This window comes from Vipera berus, assembly GCF_964194415.1.
Source record: "Vipera berus genome assembly, chromosome: 7".
Classification (NCBI taxonomy): Eukaryota; Metazoa; Chordata; class Lepidosauria; order Squamata; family Viperidae; genus Vipera; species Vipera berus.
Genome location: NC_138209.1, coordinates 55676367 through 55682366, shown reverse-complemented (window position 1 = coordinate 55682366; position 6000 = coordinate 55676367).

Here is a 6000-nt window from a genome sequence, read left to right as displayed (position 1 = left end):
ATATACATATTACTCCAACCGACATAATTCATGGTCTAGAATAGACATGGTATGGATGACGAAAGAAATTAGTTCAGAAATAGACGAGGTACATATAGCGACAGGTACTTGGGCAGATCACAATCCTATTAAACTTACCTGGAAAGGCTCCAAAAAAATACCCAGATGGACGCTTCAAAGAGCAATTTTAAAAGAAGACGAATTCAAATCTAAGATGGAGAGAGAACTAAGTTTTTTCTTTAAGGAAAATAAAGCTATAGACACCTCAGTACAAAACAATTGGGATACAGCTAAGGCAATGATGAGAGGGGTAGCGAGGGCATATATGGTATATAAAAATAAGGGGAAAAGACAACAACGGGAAAGATTAGAAGAGGAATATAAGAGCTTAGAAGTTACACTTCAACAAGATCCACAAAAAGAGAATATCAAGCAATCTATGGATCTGATTAAACACAAACTTAACATTCTAGACAAAGAGAAATTAGCACAACAATTGAGAAACACGAAACAAAATTTTTTTGAAAATGCAAATAAACCGGGCCGGTGGCTAGCATACAAATTGGGAAAACAAAAGGGGAAAAACTGGATTCACGAATTACGAGATGAGGAAGGGAGAATATTCCACCAGGAGGAAAAAAAAAAATTATAGCCCAGGAATTTTATGAACGTTTATACAAAGAAGATAGTCAGGCAAGTGTGGAGAAAATGGAGGAATATTTTCAAAGAGCCAAACTACCCAAGGTCACAGAAGATACCAGAAATATGTTAAATGAGGAAATTCGACTATCTGAGGTGATAAAAGCTATTAATGCACAGAAGAATAATAAAGCATCGGGACCCGACGGTCTTCCATCAGAAATTTATAAAGAATTACAAAATATCCTAGCTCAACCCCTAGTGGAGGTATTTAACGCAGTATTAGAAGGCGCAAGGACGCCTAAATCTTGGCTAGAGGCAAACATAACCCTTATCCCGAAAGATAACACGGACCATACATTAATCCAAAATTACAGACCCATATCACTTCTTAACTCGGACTACAAGATATTTACATCAATTATAGCGGAATGATTAAAACGATTTCTGAATGATTTCATACACGCAGATCAGAATGGTTTTCTTGCTAAGAGACACACTAAGCACAACATTAGAATAATATTAGATACATTGGAGTACTATGAATTACATAGCGAACAACAGATGGCATTACTTTTCTTAGACGCCCAAAAGGCATTTGACAATGTTAAATGGTCTTTTTTGTGCCAACAGCTTAGCTTTATGAATATGGGTGAAAAATTTATAAATATAATTAGGGCAATTTATGACAATCAGGAAGCAAAAATAATTATTAATGGGGAAGCATCTAGCAAGTTTCAAATTCAAAAGGGAACACGGCAAGGCTGCCCCTTATCACCATTGCTCTTTATATTGACTCTTGAAGTATTAACGAGAACTATAAGAAATGACCCAAAGATAAAAGGATTAACCATTAAAAAGGAAACCTTTAAATTGCAAGCTTTCGCGGACGATCTGGTTTTTATTATGGAGGATCCATGTCAGACGGGACCAAAGCTATTGGAAGAACTATCTAAATATGGTGAGGTTGCCGGACTGCGAATAAATAGAAATAAGACCAAGATGATTGTTAAAAATATGACCAATAAACAAAAAGGTAATCTGGCCGGAATCATGGATATAGAAATAGTCAAGAAAATAAAATATCTAGGGATTAACATTACGGCTAGATGCACTTCACTCAAAAAGGATAATTATGATAATGTAGTGAACCAAATAAAGGGTGATCTGGAAAGATGGGGAAACCTAAAACTCTCATTATTGGGAAGAATCGCTGTCATTAAGATGAATATTCTGCCTAAAATCCTGTTCCTGTTTCAGAATATCCCAATTCAACTCGACTCTAAATTTTTTCGAAATTTGGATAAATTATCACTAAGTTTTATTTGGCAGGGGAAAAAACCAAGAATTAAATTGAAATATTTACAGGACACGAAGGAAAATGGGGGTTTTGGATTGCCAGACTGGGAATTATATTACCATGCCGCGGCCCTGAGCTGGATTAGAGAATGGGTAATCTTGAGAAATAGAAGACTATTAACTTTAGAGGGTCACGATTTGCAATATGGCTGGCATGCTTTCCTATGGACGGAGAAACAAGGTCTTTTCTCGCATTTTCAAAGACATCGGATCAGGCAAGCGCTACTTAATACTTGGAAAAAAATTAGATCTCACAATTACACCAAAATACCGGTCTGGCTATCCACCCTTGAAGCGATAGTTTACCCAAATCTGTTTGATTTGGGTAACATAATCTCATACAAGGATATTCTGAATGAGGAGGGGGAATTGAAACTTAGGAATGAACTAGAATTACAAGGTATAAAACTCGATTGGTGGGCCTACTTACAAATCCAATCGAGATTTAGGAAGGATAAAAATGAATGGGGGATATATACCTCTGAAACAGCATTGGACAAAATATTATTGGGACCGGACTCTAAACAAATAAGGAATTTTTATAAATTACTTTTGGGATATAAGCTGTTTGAAGAGCAAGTGAAAGACCCCATGTTGACCTGGGCTAACAATTTAGGACATAACATCGACCTCGATACTTGGCAAACAATTTGGGATAGAAATAAAAGGATAACACTGGCCTCATCGTATAAAGAAAATTTATTTAAAATGTTTTACCGATGGCATCTTCCCCCAGCCCGCTTAGCAAAAATGTACACAACAGCATCTCCCAAATGTTGGAAGTGTTCTGAAGAGATAGGCACATACTTCCACACGTGGTGGTCTTGCAGTAAAACACAAAAATTTTGGAGAATGATTTGGATTTGGCTGAAAGAAATATTGAAACAAGATCTGGAGTTTAGTCCAGAACTTTTCTTGTTGGGAATCACGAAAGAGAAATATCCTAAAGATGTGCTATACTTAATGATCCATATTATCACTGCAGCTAGAATATCATTTGCGCAAAAATGGAAAAAGAATGAGATCCCAGGACAAAAAGAGGTTATTAGGAAAATTTGGGATTGCGCTGAAATGGACAAATTAACTTTGGAATTAAAGAATAAAGATCAATCAGACTATTATAGAATCTGGAACAAATTGTATCTTTGGATGGATAAAAAGAAAGGTCTCTATTAGGTTTTACAGACTAGCTCACTGTTTTAAATATTGTGGTATTTCATCGATTTGTAATCTAAGTGTATTTAAGTGTATTTTTGATGTACATATATACATGTATATATATATATTTAAACATTGTAGACAAAAAGGTTTGTCAGCTCGCTGGTACCGTGTCCAATGTTTTTAAATAATAAAATTAATAAAAATAAAAAAATAAAAAAAAAAAGTTTAAAGCAACCTATAGCCGCCCTAGAAGCAGCCAATGGCGGCACTGGAGACGGGTTGTCTGAGGAGCTGGGAGCTGTTTGCCAGCTTCCCTGCTTAAGCAACCTTCCAGCAATCAAACCCATGTGACACACTTAGTAAAACAAAGCCCAATACATTACACTCCTCCTCCCTAGAATGTACACACATTATAGCAACAAAAGAAATAAGTACAGCAATTACAGAGTTTACAAAATACAAAATACATGAGCGCAGCATTATTCACATTTCATTAATACAGAGGCTTTCCTGACTAGCAGCAATTTCAGTGACAACGCAACATTACAGCACAATTATTTTAGGACAAAATCCTGTAAGTATGCAGGAGGTTTGTGAACCCTTGTGGATTGCCTGGGGGATCCTGGCAGCTCCCGGTCTACCAGCTTGCCCGCCGGGCTGGGTAGACCAGGGTCCTTGAGTCCCATAGAGTCTAGCTGACTCAAATTTCTCTGGCCGGCCATTCCAGGTCGGCCCACCCGAGTCCCTTGTTTGTGCAGAGTTAGCACAGTGGCTGTAATGACTTTCCCCATCAGGTCATGTTGCACTGTCGGGTTTGCCCCTCTATGACCAATGCCCCATTGCTCTGACTGCTAGGGTCCTCAGAGCATGTGAATTGTTCAGCCTGGCTGCTGGGTTGAGATCCGTGGATTGGACCTGGGTCAAAGTCCTTGCTTTGTGGCCGTTCTGCAAACTGCTTCCTCAGCTGATCAATATGGCAGTGAACAACTCACCCGCCATCTAGGGCCACTTCGTATGAGAGAGGGCCCGATATTTTAGTGATTTTGCCTGGCACCCACAAGTTCCCATGCCCATAGTTCCGGGCCCACACCCCATCACCCACTTGCAACCCCCTCGGAGGTCTTGGGCGAGAGGCGTCTGCTGCCACCCGGTCTGGGTGCAACCTGTCCAGTTTCATGATTAGTCACCTTCCCTAGCACAGCTCTGCTGGGCTTTTACCAGTTGCCATGCATAGCGTGGTATGCTGGCAGAGCAAAAAATCGGCCAGTCTATAGTGCCAAACCCCAGTCACTATGCACCTCAGTGACTCCTTTGTAGTGCGCACCATTTGTTCGGCTTGCCCGTTGCTAGATGGATGAAATGGAGCCAATGTCACGTGCCTAATGAGGTTAGTCCTCAAGAAGGCCTGAAATTCTGCCCCTGTGAATTGGGCCCCGTTATCGGACACTACGACGTCCGGCAGCCCGTGCATTGCAAAGAGTTTCACAAGCACCTGGATGGTCCTAGCAGTAGTCATATTTGCGACTGGAATAACTTCCAGCCATTTAGAGTGGCTGTCAACCACTATAAAAAAATAGCTGTCCCGGAAAGGGCCCAGCGAAGTCAATATGAATCCTCGACCAGGGAGTGTGTGCCTCCTCCCATCTATGGACAGAAGTGTGTGCCATTTCAGGCCTAGACTGCTGACGTGTAACACCCATGTACTTGAGCTTCTATGGCTTTAACTAATCCTGGCCACCATAAGTAGCTTCGTGCCAAAGCCTTCATCCAGACAATGCCCGGATGACCTTCATGAAGTGATTGCAGTACCCTGTCCCTTAATGAAGTGGGAACAATGACCCTGCTCCCCCATAGAATACAACCTTTGTGAGTTGTCTATGTGTGAAGTAGCTCGTGTCTATGTGTGAAGTAGCTCTGGAACTCAGGTCCAGGACTATTTTCCCACCACCCCGTGTGAATCCAGGATAGCACTCTGCTTAGAGTCTTGTCTGCAGCAGTTTCTGCAGCTACATCCCCGGCATGGAGGGGAAACTCAGGCAAGTCCTGAATAGACAAAATGCGGGCCGCTAGGACCGGATGTGGCTCGATTTGAGGCAGTGGAAGCCTGCTGAGGCCATCCGCATGGCCCATATCTTTGCCAGGTTTGTGAATTAGCCTGAAACTGTAGGCCGATAAAAAGATGGACCATCTTAACATCCTAGGGGATAAGATGTGGGGTGTTTGTCTTTTTGTAGTGAATAACCTCAATAGCGGTTTATGGTCTGTGAAGACCGTGAAGTCCCTGCCATACAAGTAGTCGTGGATTTTTTTTACCCCAGCTACAATGGCCAATACCTCTTTATCAATTTGTGTGTAATTACGCTCTGTGGAGGACAGTGTCCTGGAATAGAAAGCAATTGGGACTTGAGTCCCATTGCTCTCCAAGTGACAAACAGCCCCCACCCTGTATGGCGATGCGTCACATGCAAGGCACACCGTCATCGACTCTTTAAAATGGGTGATCGTAGAACTGGCGGACAGTAGGGCCTTCAATGCCTTAAAGCTACTTTCATGAACATTGGTCCATTTCCACGCAGTATTTTTATCCAAGAGCCTGTTGTGATTCAGGGTCAGCCTGTGGGTTCGGCAGTTGGGTCGGATGACTCGGATGACTCAGATGAGGGGGAGGAGGGGGGTGTTGAAGAAGAACTTGCTGATGATGGCTTGGAGGCTCCGCAGAGCCCTCAGCCAGGCCCCTCTTACTTGGTGGAGACCCAGCTGCGTGAGCTCGACAGTGTGGATGAAGATGACCCACAGCTGGCCCTGTTCAAGGACGCCCGACGCAGGAGGCAGTCAAGTAGG